A 19,778-nucleotide genomic window follows, 5' to 3' on the forward strand; every position below is an offset into this window, starting at 1 on the left:
TGTGCTGGCCTTGGTGACCGGATGGTTTTTCGTTTGGTATTTGACCTTTTGAGCAGCTTTACGCTTCAGGCCCGCTGTTCTAGTCTAAGGTTAACTTAGCCGGCTAGCGGGCGGAAGGTTTACAATTTAAAACCAGATTCAGCTATTTACACCTTGATTGTGTGCTAACATATGGTTAAGTTTTGGTTTCTCTTTCCCTCCTTTTGGGGGTGAATTTGACATCCCACTGTATACACCTGGTGCTTGGAGGTACCTTTTATTCCTCTGTCGGTGGGGTTCCCCCCCTGCCTTGTGTGCGGGATGTCAGTGTGAAGGGATGGATTTCTTGTGCCATGCCTTACTGTAATCCGGTAGAGGGTCTCCTTTTGGATGTACCTTCGTCCTCAGGAAGGGGGTTGTGTTTGGGTTATGGAACCCGAGCTCTTTGGGGGGGCTGGATCCCTCCCCTTATTTCCTTCCTGCAGGTCCTGATAATTTTGGGTACTTTTAATCCCAAAGTCTTTCGAACATTATCAGTGACTTTGGTGCTGGGCCCGTTTCCGGAACGAGAGTCAGTAATCTGTTGATCCTAGCCATGTAGTCATAGTTATTGTGAACCTATTCAGGGAGAGGCTTCGCGGTTGATCCCTCCTCGCGGTGGATCCCTTTTCGGCAGGTAGTTTTCTCTACCGGGTTCTGGGTTCGGCTCTTTACTTTCCTCCTTTTGGGAAGGTCCTGTCTTGCACTGTTTCGGAGTTCTGAAGAAGGTCCTGTGCGGTTTCATAGCAAGGGGGGAGACCTGTGGTCGCTAAGTCCTTATTTGTAGCAGAATGCCTACTACTTGGAGGAGCATATTCAGATATCTGATGCTGATTTTTCAGCGGCTTCCGGGGACGTTTTTTCTTTTGGTTGCTCTATTCTGGGTGCGAGTGAGCGCTCTGTGTAGGGGGGATTTTTCTTTCCTCCTTTTAAGTTCTCGGGACATTTCTTGGTCCTTTATTTGAGGTAGAGGGGGCTTTACCAGTCTTTGCTTTGCTGGGTCTTTTCATAGGTGCCATGTTTCATCCTGGTTCACTCTCTTGGAGTTTCTTTCTTTATCCTAGTCCCTTTGGGTTCTGAGGGTCTGTTTGGACTCATTTAGCTGAATCTCTTGCTTCCCCGCTGGGGGAATGTGGATGTTCCACTTTTCTTTTGATCGGGGGTGAGTTTAATTTTGCGGGCTGCGTGCCTGCAGGACTTAGTCTCTTCAGAGGCTTTTGACTCGGTCGAGTCTAATAACCTGAGCGGTCTCTAGCAAGGGCCTTGCTGGTTTTAACTGTTGTGCAGTTATTTCAGCCTTTTCCTTTTTGTCCTTTGGCTTCTAGTGAAGCAGTTTTGGGGTTTTAGGCTGTGGTGCCCTGTGGAGCCTGCCTGTTTTGCATTCAGTGTCCTCTATAGCTTTGGTATTGTTTACCCAAAAGTACTGACGAGAAGTGTCCACAGCTCCCCGCCCGTGTTGTTCATAAGGGGCGGCCGTATTTTTTTGTTTCTTCTGGCACCTTTTTCACCCTGATATTTCTCCTACGGTTCCTTGTTCCCTCGGCAGAATGACTGGGGGATGAGGGAAGGTGGGGGGGAGTTATTTAAGCCTTTTGGCTGGGGTGTTTTTGCCTCCTCTTGGTGGCCAGGTTCTGAATTCCCAAAAGTAATGAATGCAGCTGTGGACTCTTCCCATCAGAAGTAAAGAAAATTATCAGGTAAGCATAATTTAAGTTTTTTTTAAGAATTTTCAATATTTTAGCATAGTAAAATCATAATTACACTAATCTTCAATTTTCATATGGGCTAGACCACTGGTTTTCAAACCTGTCCTCAGGCCATCCTAACATGCCAGATTTTTAGGATTACCTTGGGAGAGAACAGGATAAACCACCATGTTTACTAATCAGCTGATTGTTTCACCTATGCTCTAGTTCAGATATCATCAAAATCTGGCCTGTTAGGGAGGCCTAAGGACAGGTTTGAAAACCAGTGGGCTAGACGAAAGAACATGGGTAACTTTTGATATTTGAAATAAGGTTATCCATCTTACAACAATGGACATCAACCCAGACCTCTGTCCCCTATAATACATTAACCCAGACCTCTACCTGCTGTAATACCTCAACCCAGACCCCTGCCCCCTGTAATACCTCAACCCAGACCCCTGCCCCCTGTAATACCTCAACCAAGACCTCTGTCCCCTGTAATAACATAACCCTGACCACTGCCCCCTGTAATATGTCAACCTTGACCACTGCCCCCTGTGATACCTCAACCCAGACCTCTGTCCCCTGTGATACCTCTACATTGACTACTGCCCCCTGTGATACCTCAACACAGACCACTGCCCCTGTGATACCTCAACTCAAACCACTGCCCCCTGTAATACGTCATCCCTGACCACTGCCCCTGTAATACCTCAACCCTGACCACTGCCCTCTTTAATACATCAACCTTGACCACTGCCCCCTGTAATATGTCATCCCTGACCACTGAATCTGGGATACCTCAACACAGACCCCTGCCCCCTGTAATACCTCAACCAAGACCTCTGTCCCCTGTAATAACGTAACCCTGACCACTGTCCCCTGTAATATGTCAACCTTGACCACTGCCCCCTGTGATACCTCAACCCAGGCCTCTGTCCCCTGTGATACCTCAACCCAGACCTCTGTCCCCTGTGATACCTCTACATTGACTACTGCCCCCTGTGATACCTCAACACAGACCACTGCCCCTGTGATACCTCAACTCAAACCACTGCCCCCTGTAATACGTCATCCCTGACCACTGCCCCTGTAATACCTCAACCCTGACCACTGCCCTCTTTAATATCTCAACCTTGACCACTGCCCCCCGTGATACCTCAACCCTGACCACTGCACTGTGTGATATGTCAACCTAGACCACTGTCCATTGTAATACCTCAGCCCACACCACCGCCATTTGTAATAAGTCAACCCTGATCACTGCCCCCTGTAATACTTCATCCCAGACAACTTCCCCCTGTAATACATCAACCCAGACCACTGCCCCCTTTACTACCTCAACCCAGACCATCGCCTCCTGTAATACGTCAACCAGGCCACTGTCCAATGTAAATATGTCAACCCAGACCATCGCCTTCTGTAATACGTCCACCAGGCCACTGTCGCCTGTAATAGTCAACCCAGACCATCACCTCCTTTAATACATCAACCAGTCCACTGTCCCCTGTGATTTTTCAACCCAGACCATCACCTCCTGTAATACGTCAACCAGGCCACTGTCCCCTGTAATTTGTCAACCCAGACCACTGCCCTCTGTTATACATCAACCCAGACTACTGCCTTCTGTAAATACATTTAAAAAGAAATCTGTTTTGGGGTAGAGGACCCAGGTGTATCAGGGTAGAAAAGAGAAGTCATTAGCACAGTGATCAAGACATTTTTTCTCTGTTAGTTATTCTACAAAGAAAATTATTAGTAACCTGATTTACTAATTTGATTAACTATTGGAAGGAAGGGAAACCAGAAAGAAATCTGTTGCTTTTTTGAATTTATCATGGTATATTATTCCTTTATCTGGTTAAGTTGTGGCACCTTATCAGAAAATCTTGGCAACCTCTTTTAAAGTGAAGGATATTATACTCCTTCCTCAGACATCAATGTCAGGAATTTGTTAGTCCAATAAAATAACGTTTAATCACACAATTTTACATTACACTCTGAAGCTTTTGCAGTTAAATCTGTAGACTTCAGTTAAGGAAATTGGGAAATAAATTGAAAGTATTGCATTGCTTCTCTGTGTTGAATGCTTTTGTGTATAAAGTGAGTATGTATGAGAAGTATAAAAATTACACATAGGAGTAAAACACTTCTTTAATCCCAGATAGATGTACAAAAAAATATATGAAACCTAACAGCTTCCACCAAAAACTCAATTTGTTTACATACAAGTACATATATTTGTTATCCAAAACTGTTTTTTTTTTTTATTATTTTTTATTTATATAACTAAGTTCCAAGTAAGTGAACAGTTTATCAGGTCTTCTGTACGTATTGCAATCAATGTGTTTTCTGGTATACCTCAATATCCAGATAAAATCAGGTGAAAAGATTTTTTTTAGCTTCTATAGTCTGCACTTATCCTCTAATTTTAGCTCAGCCTTTCTGCTGATGCTGGTATTTATAAGGTAGCAGTGTCAAGCGCTCTGTGGGAGGCACACCGGATAAACTCATTCACTGCCAGATCAATTTGCGCTTTGTTTCTCATTGAGTTTCACCTCTGGGGTGGCAGTGAAGAATGAGTGCAGTGATTGCATGCCATCTTGTGCATTTTCATTTTCTCTTTTTTTTTTTTATTATGTGGCCATTTACAATGCATCGAACATCTTATTTAGACTGATTTATTTATTTTATATTATCACTAATACAGTGTGATATATTTTTCATGGCTGATGCTATAAAGAATGTAGCAACTTCTTTATTTAGTATTTGATTGATTCAGAATCTCCATTCAATGGTTAAAGTTGCTAGGTTTGGTTAAAATATATTTAATAAAAAAAACTTGCACACTTTCAGTGCTACTAAAATGAGCAAGAATAATGTTCCACATCTCTGGAAAGCATTGAAGGCTTGAGGTAAAGTGTAACATTACCTGGGAAAGCACAATGTCATTTCAAGGACATATGGTTTCCGTGAGGATACTTAGACTGCCAACCTCCAAATGACCTACACAAAAATTTGTTTGAGAGAAACAACTGATAACTACTGTATGGTGAAGTCATATGCATATCATAATATATACAATTGCAGAGTTTCTGTATTTGGACCTAGCATGGCCACACTTTCTTTTTAAAAAATAAATTAAACAATGGAAACTTTATTATTCCTTAACAGTCAAACAAACCAGTCCCTACGTTTGATGCCTTGTATTTTCCGAGTTACTTATAATTCTCAAGGAAAACTAAGCAATCTAGAAATCCCTTTTTGCTTCAGATATGTAGGAGGATGGGACAAATGAGCGTGGATCTATCTTGTGCAATAGATGCATCGTGTTCTCTGTGGGGAAAAGCAGGCGCAACGTAAACAAAGCCCTTTAATTTGCACCTTTTGACAAAAGACAAGTTTTACTCAGTGAGACATCAAGACTCTGACAAGACAAAAGTGGTTTCTGAAGTGGTTTGTTTGTCACTTGCACTAAACACCACAAGAGATTTAGTGATATGGCTGCCTTCTGAGGCAACTAGCGCAGCATCAAGTGCTGCCGTTCTTAGTGAGAACCCAAGGATTTTACGATCTGTCACTTCCATCTGTCAACTGAAAAACACAGTGGGATGCTGCTAATTCAGAATTAGACACCGAAATTAAGACAAAATAAGTGAACTTATTACTGAACTGCATGTTGACTAAAGCTGTGGCACACTCCAGATCAGGAGATATTTTGGTTTATTGTGATGCATTATTATTGCTTTTTTAATAGGAAAACATTTGCCATCTGGGGCAGTAAAATGTGTTGGTTGCAACATGCGTATCATTTTTCAGGTGTTTCATGAATTATAGAAATAGAACAGAAGATTTATTAAAAGTATGTTGTTTGTTTTTTTCTTAATTCTTTATTTATTAGAAAGCATTAAAGGGACAGTAAACATTAAATTAATGCTAGATAGAATGATGCAATTAGGAGAAAAGATTAATATGAGAATAACATGTAGATGTATTTTTTAGCTCCTTATGTAGATGTATTTTTTAACTCCTTAATGACCGTAACGTACCCTGTACGGCTCTAGTCGTTAAGGGATTGTGTGGCTATGATAGCACGGGCCTTACCGCGGCAAGACCACACTATTAGACCCTCCGGAAGGCGCAAGACCAGTTGAAAGCTGCACCACCATAGAAAGACCATAGAAAGACCATAGAAAGACCAGCGACGTACCCGGGTATGTCGCTGGTCATAAAGGGGTTGAAGTTGAATTAGTTTTTTATTAACAAAAGAAGTGTAATTTTTTAGTGTCTATAAAACAATGGGAGCTGCCATGTGGTTACTTTTCTCTGCTGTGGCCAATTAGGGACAGTTATAAATAGGTCACTGGAGTGTGCAGCCAATGGCTGTGTGGAATATAACAGTGTTCTGCACTTTCATTTCTAACAAGAACTGAAAAGCTCACAATTTCAGAATGGAATTCCAGGAAAAGGGGACAAAATAAATAATGAAAGTATATTGCAGAGGTTTTTTTATATATACGATTTATCATTTTATATTACCATCTCAGTGTTTAAAGGACCAGTCAACACAGTAGATTTGCATAATCAACAAATGCAAGATAACAAGACAATGCGATAGCACTTAGTCTGAACTTCAAATGACTACTAGGTTTTTTTTCTGACAATTTTAAAACTTATGTATTTTTCCACTCCCCTTGTACCATGTGACAACCATCAGCCAATCACAAATGCATACACATACCATGTGACAGCCATCAGCCATTCACAAATGCATACACACTTATTCTTGCACATGCTCAGTAGGAGCTGGTGACTCAAAAAGTTTAAATATAAAAAGACTGTGCACATTTTGTTAATAGAAGTAAATTGGAAAGTTGTTTAAAATGGCATGCTCTATCAGAATAATAAAAGTTTAATTTTGATTGAGTGTCCCTTTAATGTCCCTTTAACAATAAACTAAGATTTCACACATCCATTACCATGTTTATATAAATACACAGTTTTAAAAGTGATACGCAGATCACTAGTAATACATTTGTTTCAATCATCATGATACGCAGATTACAAAGTTTCTAGATGATAAAAAAAAATGTTACTTTTGCTTTTCCATAATACTTAGACAATTGTTTGCATATCCTAAGAGATGAAACACGATAAACAAAGATATATTATTGTGATTTAATTTTTTTAATTTATTTTTATTGTTTTGAAATACAGTGTCATATACACAACACATAAAACAATTGTTTTGTACAATATCAACAATTTAAAACAACTTTTCATGTTTCTTAATAGGTTAAAGTGATTGTAAACTTAGGCACTTTAATACACAGTATATAAAATTAATCTTAAAAACAGGGGCACTTTCATTCATTACATTTTTTAAAGACGGTTCATCTGTAAAATAATTACTGTTTAGTTACGTCAAACATTGCGCCGTTCTTCTTCCCGCATCTCATACTGTATTTAGTTGATCGATAACGAATCCAGCTTCAGCCAATCTTGCATGCCCTCTTTGATATCTGGCTCTGGGGCATGCAACGATTTGGATCTTTAAACATTTTAATGAATTAAAGTGCCCCTGTTTTTAAGATTAATTTTATATACTGTGTATTAAAGTGCATAAGTTTACAATCACTTTAAGTCACATCAACAATAAACAGGAAAAACACATCTTAAAATATGTTTCCTTCTTAATATGAGGATAGTCCACAGCATTATTCCTTTCTGTTGGGAAATACTAAACCTGGCCACCAGGAGGAGGCAAAGACACCCCAGCCAAAGGCTTAAATACTCTCCCTTCTTCCCTCACATCCCAGTCATTCTTTGCCTTTCGTCACAGGAGGTTGGCAGAGAAGTGTCAGAAGATTCTGAGTAGTTCCTTATGAAGGTTTATCTACCCTTTGAAATGGGACTGGAGTTTTAAGTAGTCTTGTCGGCCTCTCAGTGAGAGCATTGATGAACGTTAGAGTCTGGAGATGCAGGGAGAGTCTTTCTGCGAATGCATCCAGACTCGTATTAACAGCTCCTAAGCAATCAGTGTTGACGAGTTTCACTGCCTGCTTCCATCACTCAAGTCCATGTCAGGAGCAATGCTACAAGACTGTCAAACTTGAGAGGCTGTGTTTCTGTTCCACAGCACAGATTTCGGTAAGATTGTTTCATTTTTTACACATATGGTAACGCAAGAAGACAGGGTCACAGTGTGGCTCCTTTTATCTGTATGGAATCAAGGGTTAATATCTCCGGAGGGGAATTATTGAACGTTGGGGATTAATCACATAAGTTTATTTGATTATGCTGCGACATGTGTGAGATGAGGCTCAAGCAGATGTTGGAACGTACAGGGTTTTTACTTTCATTTTGGGAGCTTTTTTGCTATTATAGCAGGGGTCTGCATTGCGCACCACGGGACCGTGTGTGGTCACACTTATTTCCTCTTTCCTGACCATGCGGTTTACCGGAGAAGAAGCGGTTTCTCTGTTTTGGCCTGGGTCATAGGAGGTGGTGAGTTCCCCAGCCAATGGGGGTATAAAGGTGCGTTTTTTTTCTTATTAATCAATAGTCTGCTTTGTAAGTGCAAGCTATGGAGGATTCTGATGCGTTAGAGGGTGCTCCCTCTTTACCTAAGTCTAATACCTGTCTATATTGACACTAACTGTCTCTCTCATATCTCATCTTGGATGTCCTCTCACTACCTCAAGCTAAATCTCTCCAAAACTGAGCTCCTTATTTTCCCCCCTTCCAAAATCTCCATCCCCATGTCTCTATTGTTGACACACCCCATGTCTCTAACTGTTGACACCTCCATCATTACCCCAACCTCACACCCCTGATGTCTTGGGGTCACACTTGTCTTAGATCTTTCTTTCACTCCTGACATTCAGTCCTTGGCTAAAGCCTGTCGCTTCCACCTTAAAAACATCGCTAAAATTAGACGTTTCCTTACAGAAGACACAACAAAGATTTTAATTCACTCTCTCATCCTTTCCCGCCTCGACTACGGCAACTCTATCCTCTCTGGTCTCCCAAGCTGCCGCCTAGCTCTTTTACAATCCATAATGAATGCCTCTGCCAGGCTTATCTTCCTTGCACGTCGCTCTTCATCTGCCAATCCCTTCACTGGCTTCCTCTTGCCTCCAGGATTAAACATAATATTCTCACTCTGACACACAAAGCCCTCAATTGCACTGCTCCCCTTACATCTCAGACCTTGTCTCCAGATACTCTCCCTCCCGTCACCTTCGCTCCGCTCATGATCTCCTACTCTTCTCTTCTCTTGTTACCTCCTCACATTCCCATCTACAAGATTTCTCATGACTGGCTCCCATCTTATGGAACTCTCTGCCTCGCTCCACAAGAATCTCCCCTAGTTATAAAAGCTTCAAATGCTCCCTGAAGACTCTACTATTCAGGGACGCTTACAACCTACACTAACCTTCCTATCTCCACTGCTATCCCCTAAAACCCCATAGCATGTAAGCCTATGAGCCCAGCTGTTTGTAGTTCACCTTCTTAAGAGCCGACTACAAATGGGATCTCTTCCCATTTGATCCCTGTAATTGTTTTTATATACCACCCATGTTCATAGCGCTGCGGAACCTGTTGGCGCTCTACAAATACCTGATAATAATAATAATAATATTGTGAGGAGACCGCGGTATACCCGCCTGCTCAACTGTTCCACTTGCCTTGATAAAGTATTCATGTCAAAGAAGGTTAATATGTTTGATACCACTGAGCCGTCCACCTCTGAGGAGTCTCTGTCCCGTGAGGTGTGCACCCTACAGTCATCTCCTAATACACATGCAGCTTCCCGTAGCACTCCTAATCTGGAGGGGGCCTTTTACCGCCAGACTTTACTGAGCAGTTACAAATGGCAATGTCTGCAGCCTTTTAGTGCTTTACCTCGCCCTGCTTAAGCGCAAGCGAAAGGTCAAATATTGCTATCCTTCCCAGTGGTCATCAACTAGTTTATCGGATTTATCTGATACAAGATTATCCGATGATGAAGGCGCCTCTGATTCTTCGGAGGACGCTCTTTCTGGTTCGGAATTTGCTGGACGTGCAAGACCTGTGGGTCCTGGAGGTTATCGCTCAGGGATACAAGATAGGTTTCAAGTCTCATCCACCCAGGGGCAGATTCCTCCTATCAAACCTGTCTGCCAGGCCAGAAAAGAGAGAAGCCTTTCTAGGGTGCGTGAGGGATCTTTCCTCCCTAGGAGTCATTGTCCCGGTACCTCTTGCAGAGAGAGGTTTGGGATACTATTTAAACCTTATTGTGGTCCCAAAGAAGGATGGAACTTTCCACCCGATTCTGGACCTAAAGTGCTTAAACAAATTCCTATCTGTCCTCTCGCTCAAGATGGAAACAATAAGGTCTATCCTTCCCTTAGTTCAAGAAGGACAGTTCATGACCACTATAGATCTGAAGGATGCTTACCTTCCTGGGTACTATAATAGACTTCATATCCATGAGGATATTCCTTACAGACCAGAGACGTTACAAGCTAACTTCTGCTTGTCTTGCCCTCCAGACCTATGCCTATGCCTTTGTTTGACATTAAATTGTTGTCCTGGAAGGTTATTTTTCTATTGGCTATTGCGTCGGCATGCAGAGTTTCTGAAATAGCTGCCTTGCAATGCGAGCCTCCTTTATCTGGTGTTCCACTGATAAGGCTGTCCTACGTACCCGCTTGGGTTTTCCAACTAAGGTGGTGTCTGATCGCAACATCAATCAGGAGATTGTGGTTTCTTCCTTATGTCCTAATCCTTCTTCGAAGGAACGTTTTCTTTATAATCTGGATGTGGTTCGAGCTTTAAAGTTTTATCTTCAAGCTACTAAGGATTTTAGGCAAACTTCTTCCTTGTTTGTTATCTACTCTGGGAAGCGTAAGGGTCTGAAGGCTTTTTCGACTTCCTTATCTTTTTGGTTGAGGAGTGTTATACGCTTAGCTTACGAGTCAGTGGGACTTAGACCTCCTCAAAGGATTACGGCTCATTTCACTAGAGCGGTGGCTTCCTCTTGGGCCTTTAAGAACGAGGCCTCTATGGATCAGATTTGTAAGGCGGCTACCTGGTCCTCCTTACATACTTTTTCAAAATTCTACAAGTTTGATGTTTTTGCTTCGGCCAAAGCAGCTTTTGGGAGAAAGGTTTTACAGGCTGTGGTGCCCTCAGATTAGGGTCCGCCTCTTTTTTCCCCCTCCCGTTATCATTTAGTGTTCTCTAGAGCTTGGGTATAGTTTTCCCAACAGTAAGGAATGATGCCGTGGACTCTCCTCATATTAGAAAGGAAAACATAAATTATGCTTACCTAATAATTTAATTTCCTTCTGTATGAGGAGAGTCCATGTCCCCCACCTGTATACTCCAATGGGCGAATTAAAATTTGTTTTTCTCTTCCGACACCATTTATACCGTGATATTTTTCCTACTGTTCCTTGTTCCCTTGGCAGAATGACTGGGATGTGAGGGAAGTAGGGGGAGTATTTAAGCCTTTGGCTGGGGTGTCTTTGCCTCCTCCTGGTGGCCAGGTTCAGTATTTCCTAACAGAAAAGAATGATGCCGTGGACTCTCCTCATACAGAAGGAAATGAAATTATCAGGTAAGCATAATTTATGTTTTTTAAGTATTTAACAAGGATATAAGATGAATTTGGATAATCAATTGGACAAAAAAGAAAGAAAACACCACTCAGATCCCTTGTGCGTATGACGAACTAGTACAAAGCAGAGCAGGAAAAAAATCCATATACTGGGGCTGTGTGGTGCTGGCCGTGAGCGGTGAACAAACCGCAAAACAAAGAGGCAAAAGGGAAAAAAAGCTGTGATTGGACAACAGTAAATAGTAATCCACTTTATTGAAAAAATAGTAGTAAAAGCACCACAGGAGGGGGAAATCTGATGCGTTTCACGCCACAACAGGGTGCTTAATTAATTGGACAAGTCAACTCCTGAAGACTTATACAATTTATATTTGGTAGAGTTATACATCTGTAAATAAATATGATACTTTTATATACTGGCTTTGTAATGTTTTGTGGTAGTGTCTCAATTTGTATATTAAACTCACATTGTTACATTTAGTAACTTAACAACATATTTACAAAAGAACCAAACATGACCCATATGTATTGTCTGATCCAAGTGTGAGTTGGGAGAGGAAGGTGAAAAAATAAAAATAAAAGGGGCGGGTAAAGTGATACTGGACAGCAACTAAATAACCCCATATTTTTACTCCTTGTCTCCCCTCTTTCCTTGTTTACTTAAACATACCAGCATATTAGATTATATTTTCTAGGAGCATCTCACTACAATTAAAAGTAGCTTTTAACATTTAATAATAATGTAATTATTTTCACAACGCTTACACATCTAGACAAAGAATCATGTTCATAAAATTAAAAATTAAATGCAGTCTTGAATCATTTCTGGGCTCTGGTATGCAGATGTGGTTATTGCAACCTCTGACCTTTTTTCCTGTAGTAGTGCGTTGACCAGGGACACATAAGAGCATATTTGTGGATTCTTGCTTATACCATTTTGTACTATACAAAGGGATTCAAAAATGGGAACATAAATTTATTTTGGGTTAAAGGTAATTTTGCATTGTTTTGCATAAATTCACCAATAGTCTTCACTATCTCCAGTGAATAGTACAACTTAAAAACAAGGTCCCTAACAGCTATCTGTTGATGAGGTATTCCACATGGTGTAGTTAGCAACTTGCTATGGCCTGTTACAGGGAGACAATTGTAAAAGTCTTGTTTCTGTGCTCATATGCACTGTAAAGTAAACACGTGATGCTTAATGTTTTCGTATGAATGCTATATGTTTGCAAGAGTTTAGTAACCTAGTTATCAGCACAGATGGCGACACCCTGTTGAGTGGAATGTTAAACCAGCCCTCAATGTGTATAACAGTACAGCATGTGGTAAGCTGATTTAAGATTAAACACAATATTAAGAATTAAGTGAAGAATAACTGAAACATCATACAAGATTGATATAATATGAAGAGTTATACGGCTGACTGTCAGTCATAATTACATATTAGACCTCTGCCTTTACTAGTTATACTTCTTCTAAATGCTCCTCCACCCTTCACAAATTGTAGACTTTATATTCTTGGCTCATATGTTAGCAGAATGTCATCTCATTTTCTGTCTGATTGGACCACGTCACTACTTGTTAAAAACTCCCAGGGAATTTCTCAGTTGCATTTTTCTAATATAATTACCATGTCATCAAATTAAAACCAGGCTACAGTTCTGTAAAAACAAAGCAAGAAAGTTTATGTAGGCAGCACATCACAGCCAATCAGATAGCAGAGTTATAAATACCTCCCTTTCATAATTCATTGCTGTGAATCAGCAGGGGCACCCAGAAGTGTGATTCAGACATTTTAAGTGCTGGCAACAGGGACACCGTGAAGCTCATGCGCACTAAAGCACTTGCCTACTGAGTGAAACCACCCTATCATATAACCTAATCATTTTGATCTCACAAGTCTCTTCCTCGTTAGTTTTTGTTTTAAAAGTAATTATTTCATTGAAAACAATATTTAAATTATTAAAAAAAAGGAGGAAGGAAAAAAAATAAAGCATATAGTTCCTCAATCAACAAACCAACCCAGTTTAGTATTTCTTAATAAAGAAATAGCCTCAGGTTTTGTTACAAACCAAGTCGGAAACTTTGAATGAATGTATTTAAGTATGTTTTACATACAGTATCTCCAGAATAATGAGTACTAAACTGTAAATTAAACTTATAATAAAAAGACTACACATTTTCAATGATTTATTATACCAGCTGCAGAGTATAAAATATTTGAGAAATTGCATTTTTCTGTTTATTTGTGTATATGAAGTAGCTGGTTTTGTGCTTTTAAACCACAGCCTATTACAATGGGTTGAGCTTCAGGTAATATCAGATCTCATTATGTTATCACTTTCATGTACACACACTTGCTTCCTTATCTTATATTTGTCTGGAACACCAAAGCTCAATACATAGAGAGAACAATGGAAAATTATAATTTTATAACTTAACTATCCTGCACCCCACTGTGAGTTTAATTTCTTCTGCTGGCTGTGTTTACTTAGGCTATTCAATAGAATATACTCCAGTATAGAAACTTTCACAATAGGTTGGGCTTCCACAAGCTAAATCAGCTATTTCAAATGCCAAAATAGGGATAAAGGAGCTACTTGTAAACAATTTAAAACATTCCAGCAGGTAAAATGAATCATTGGGAACGATTTAAAGGGGATCATTTTTTTGGGTGAACTGTCCCTTTATTAAGGGGACACTAAACACTGAATACATTTCATGCACCACCTCCTAATAATGGGTGCTACAATTACAGAACCTTTGTTACACGGCAGCTATCTAGAGGAAACACATCAGCACTGGACCGTAGTGAAAGCTAGATTTCCACATGGCAGCACCCATGAGTATATACTCAATACTATGTTTATAAAATGTATTTAATGTCCCTTTAAATAAGAATAATGTGTACATATTGTTTTAAAATGTAATTCCACCTCTGTATTGATCATTGCAGGGAAAAACCATAACCGTAAACTCTGTAAATGATATGCAAGCAAGCTTATTAAATTGAAGCCTTCTCTTTCAGCCAAGGGGTTAATTTAGCAGTGTTCTGCAGTTTCATGGATGGTTCAGCTGAACATCTCTGAATGAAAAAAAAGTATTATGTACAGTGCAGTGTGGTACATCTCTGCTGTAGTTCTTGATAGATCTCTATCCTGACAGAGCTGTAGTTGTGGCTCACTGTGCTGTGACTGACAGTGTCTCATATGTAATGGAGCTTGGATTACAGAGAGCTTGTAGGCTACTTAGTGGAACAAGCTTCCTTTGTCTTTAAGGCTTTGATTGACATTGCAGTAGGTCTGTGTGTTCTCTATATGATAACCTTTTTTCTTTATTTGGCACCTGATATTATTCTGCATTGTTTATAGCAGTTATTTTCAACCTTTGTTTTGCAATGGCACATTTTTTTTACATTAAAAAATCCTGCGACACACCACCATCCCAAAATTTTACAAAATCACACATTGTAGCCTAATCATACATTATATATATATATATAAACCATTTAGTACACTTTAGTCAATTCAATTAAATTAAGCTTGACAGTCACTACAAATATATATATATATATATATATATATATATGATTTTGATACATCTTTGTTTTGCAATATATACATACACACACATACTATGGGTATGGGATTGCGCAAGCCTAGCCCACCAGCATATTACTATATTTACCTGTGTATGTACTACCAAAGCACCAGCTTTATCATACCTCCCCACATTTAATTTAGCCAGAGAGGGACACTTTCTCCCCTTTAACAGAGCTCCGCTAGCTGCCCCCCACAAATAGAGGAGACACGCATATTTGCACACACACATATTAAACATACTCATACACACACATTTACACACACTCATACATATTTATACACATTGATAAACACATATTCATACACACAAATATTTACACACACACATATTATACATACTCATACATATTTATGCACATTGATAAACACATATTCATACACACATAAATATTTACACACACACATTTATACGCACACACTGATAAACACATAATCACACACCCACATATTCACACACACATATACATATTTACACACACACTTACACCTACACATATATACATATACACACTCACACATTTATACACACATTGATAAACACATAATCACACACACACACACATGTTCATACACACATATACATATTTACACACACTTACACCTACACATATATACATACACACACTCACACATTTATACACACATTGATAAACACATAATCACACACACATTCATATACATATTTACACACACACACTCATATTTATTGAAACACATTTAGGAATGGTACTAGGTCCGTATATGTAAAAATAGCACACTAGCAAAGGCAACCTGACAGCTAGTTCCTAAACATACCACATGACCGTAACCTTGTATATGCCAAGGGGAAAAGTAATACTAGTGTACCCAGACCACATGATGAAGTATACACAATCCTATTGCTTTAAATATAAGGGCAATATTCCCCAATGGGCTAATTTATCACCACTCCATTTGATAGCCAGATCGTAACTAATTCCTTTCCCATAAGTCTCTATGCCCCAGCCCCATTAATTCCCTCTGGTACTTAACCCATAGTTGTGCTGCTGCTTCCTGGTGCTTGCTGCTGCCCTGCACTGAGCCGGGGAGGGGGTGCTGTTGACCGCTGTTACTATGGGATAAGTTCTGACTCATGTACAAAACACTTTACTTGTTCCATTGCAAAGATGAGCCATAGGAAACCACAGAAATAGTGTACAGTGGAGAAGAGAGAGAACGTAATGGTGCTATGCAGTCACACTGCCAATAAGAACCCCCAATGCTGCCTGATGAAAAAGGAGAATGGGAGAGCCGAGAGCGCTAAACCTTTACACTGGTTGTAGTTGAGGCTTTACCACTTTTTGTCCAGCAGTGCTACTGAGTTTTGCTCTTGATTCGGCTTAGCTCACTCCACATTAATCTTTTTATTCAGAATGTGTAGTTATCTATGCTGAGTCAGAAAGTGCAACTCAGTATCACGACTGGACAAAAAGAGTCTGTACCGATGATGTGAAGCTGATCTGCTGGCGGGGACACTGGCTGAATGTAGCAGGGCCTGCAGCCAGGGTGAGCTTGGAGCCCACAGCCCCCTGGGTACTTACCGCCATGGTTGTTGTCCTGCTCCTAGGTGCTACCAGCGCTGCTGGGTGCTGCTGCCCTGACCGGTTCTATGCCGTTGCGCTGCCATGAACGAATGAATGCTGAGCTGAATATGGGAGCAACTCAGTAGCGCGAGCGGCTGATCAAATAAATTTAAAAATCTGAACCAGTCAGTGTGAAGCTGATCTTCTGACGCGAACGCTGTGACATGTGTGAATGTGTGACAGAGAAAATGTAGCAGGGATGAGCTTGAAAGGGTGCACTTAAGTTAACTTGTTACTGTTCCCACTTCCCTCTCTTATTCACAGGACATTGCGCATGGTAACGCATCATTCTGCTTATTTAAGAACTGAAGCATAACTAAAATGATGATGAAATTTAAAAAAAATAAAATGATGATGAGCCTGTCAGTCTGCCGCGGCTCACCTGTGGATCTCTCACGGCACACTGGTTGAAAATCACTGGTTTATAGTCCATTTGTGTTTACCCTCTTGGCACTGGATGCTGTGCAAACATTATCTGTGCAAAAAAAAATTGCATATTAAAAAAAAAAAATAAAAAAAAATAATTCTTTTTGTGGCCACGTTTGCACTGAACATCTATCTTTATGTTTCCATGAGTATTTGCAATTAAAATTAAACTTTTGGATTGCATAGAAAAGCTGAGATGTGATTATTAGAGAGATCTTATAAATCTTGTATTCCAAAAGAACCATATTGGTACTATTGGGTAGATGGTCTCTTGCCACAGGAATAGGTAGAAGTTCGTCTCTGAAGTCAGTGGATGTGAATTCCCACCTCTAAATATTTTTTTCACCTTCCTGCTTAAGTCCAGTTTCTTCCTAGGTTGAGTCATTTAAAGGGACAGTCAACACCAGAATTATTGTTTAAAAATATAGATAATCCCTTTTTTCTTCATAAACGGGGAGAGTCCACAGCTGTATTCATTACTTTTGGGAATTCAGAAACCTGGCCACCAGGAGGAGGCAAAGACACCCCAGCTAAAGGCTTAAATACCTCCCCCACTTCCCTCATCCCCCAGTCATTCTTTGCCTTTCGTCACAGGAGGTTGGCAGAGAAGTGTCAGAAGATTTAAGATAGTCTCTTATGGACGGTAGTACTCTTCGAAATGGGACTGGAGTTTTAAATAATCCTGTCAGCCTCTCAGTAAGAGCATGGATGAATGTTAAAGTCTGGAGATGCAGGGAGAGTCTTTCTGAGAAACTATCCCGACTCATGTTAACAGCTCCTTAGCAATCAGCGTTGACGAGTTTCGCTGCCTGCTTTCTTCACTCAAGTCCATGTCAGAAGCGAAGCTACTATCTGTCACACTTGAAGGGCCGTGTTCCTGTTCCACGGCGTAGATTCCGGTTAGATCGTTTCATTTTACTTCGATGATGTGAATGTAATGTAAACGAAGAAGTCAGGGTCTCAGTGGGACTCCTTTATCTTTATGGAATCATGGGTTAATATCTCCTGAGGGGGGTTATTGAACAGGGGGGACTTTAATCATGTTTGCTATGTAATTCTGTCTGCTAATGTGTAGACAAAATTGGGCTTGTGGCTATATCGGAACACTACGTGCTTTTTGTCAGGCTGCGCGGTCCTGGTGGCCTTGGCGTGCTTTTTTCTGGCCTGCACGGTGTACCTTGTGACTAGGCGTGGTCACGTTCTGTTCTCCATTTCCGTATTCCTGACCGTGTGGCGACGGAGAGAATCTGTTCGCTAGTTGTCTGGGTCACAGGACGTGGTGAGTGCCCCAGCCATTGGGGGGTGTAAGGTGCTGGTTTTTATTTTTTCTATCCATAATTATCTATCACCAAGTTGTGGAGGATTCTGATTTTTTAGGAGATGGATGTCTCTGATTCAGATTCTACTTTTTGCGAAGAGTATGAAATGGCTGGGGTAATCCATGCCCATCAGTTATGTTCCGAATGCCGCTTTAGAGTGCTCTCTTCTCCCGGATCTGGGAACTTAAAATCCTCCGAGCCATCCACCCCTGGGGATCCCATACCCTGTGGGGCGCGTCCCCTAGAAACTTCCTTGGCTACGCAAGCAGGTGTCCCTAATGCCGTTACCCCTTCTCCGGAAGGCAGTTTGTTTCCTCCAGAGGTTACGGCACGGTTCCGCATGGCTATATCTATGGCGTTGGCGCATTTACATCTTTGGGAGAGGGATATGTTGCTGATATACTGTCCGTGTTCTGCTAACCAGGGCACGTCAGGCGTGGGATCGTCTGGGTCAGGTCAGCCATCTGGGGAAGCGGTTTCCTCTGAAGCTTCAGGGGCCCAACCCTCGGGGTCGGGGTCATCACTTGCCCCGGCGGAGGTAAGTCTTGCTTTTTGTTATAGACTGTCGCGCCTTTGTGTCCTGCTGCGGCTTGTTTTGGCGGTGCTGGAGGATCCCATTCCTAATAGGTTGGGGGATCCGCGGTCTTCTGTTCCAGGCGGCAAGCTGGGTTAGACGTGTGGGGATACAGTTAATCTCCTTATCGTCTCCAATTTCCTTTTTTTTTGGGTATCTTATTTCAGTTCTGAGCTTTGAAGGAATGGGGTCTCTGATTGGCTGGTCCTGTTAGTATATCCATTCTTCTTGGCCATTCACCTGTGGGTGCTGCCTTCTTTCTCTTTGATCCGGTTAGGATGTGTTTTATTTATTTTGGAAGTTTCTGTCTGTTATAAATTGGAATTTGATACTGGCGATTTTGTGGTCGCTTGAGCACTTCCGCAGGATTTGCATGTTAAGGTTTTAGTACATTGTTATGTCCTTAGTTTTGTCGATCCTATGGGATCTTGATTTTCTGTGGCCTGGGTCAGTTTTGAATGCCCTATGTAGCAGGCTGGTCCTGGTTGGGCGCTAATCTCTGTTCCTTATGGCTTATATCATCCATGTGGTGCCAGTGCAACTGGCTGCCTGGTTGGATGGTGAGTTTCTCACTCGGTTGAGGAGTTGGTTTCTTTTTGGGTTCTCTTCAGGTCGAATTAGGTTTTTGCTTTTTGCTAGAGTGTTCGTGAAGTGGAACTTCCATGAGCTTCAATACGTTTTTTGAGGCTCTGCCCATGCAGGGCTACATATGGAGAGGAGACCTTCCTTTCTCAGTCGACAGGCTGGTTCTCATCTCTTCTTTCAAGAAGTAGCATCAGACTAGGTGTTGGGTTACTAATAGCTCCGCCTAAATCGTGATTTGCAGGCGACCGAAGGATTGCACTAAGTTCTTGCTGTTCTGTTCCTATTTGTTGGTGAGGGGCCAGAGCGTATTCTTTAAGGTCTTCTTTGGAATTGTCCTTTTGGATCTGTTTTCCTT

The 19,778-nt window shown here is 41.0% G+C and overlaps 1 protein-coding gene across 2 annotated transcripts in view; it reads left to right on the forward strand.

Moving 5' to 3' along the window:
* MSI2 (musashi RNA binding protein 2) overlaps positions 1 to 19,778 on the forward strand; it is a 986,805-nt gene that overhangs the window by 702,892 nt on the left and 264,135 nt on the right. The window lies entirely within an intron of this gene.

The sequence above is a fragment of the Bombina bombina genome, chromosome 3, assembly GCF_027579735.1.
Source record: "Bombina bombina isolate aBomBom1 chromosome 3, aBomBom1.pri, whole genome shotgun sequence".
In the NCBI taxonomy this organism is placed as follows: Eukaryota; Metazoa; Chordata; class Amphibia; order Anura; family Bombinatoridae; genus Bombina; species Bombina bombina.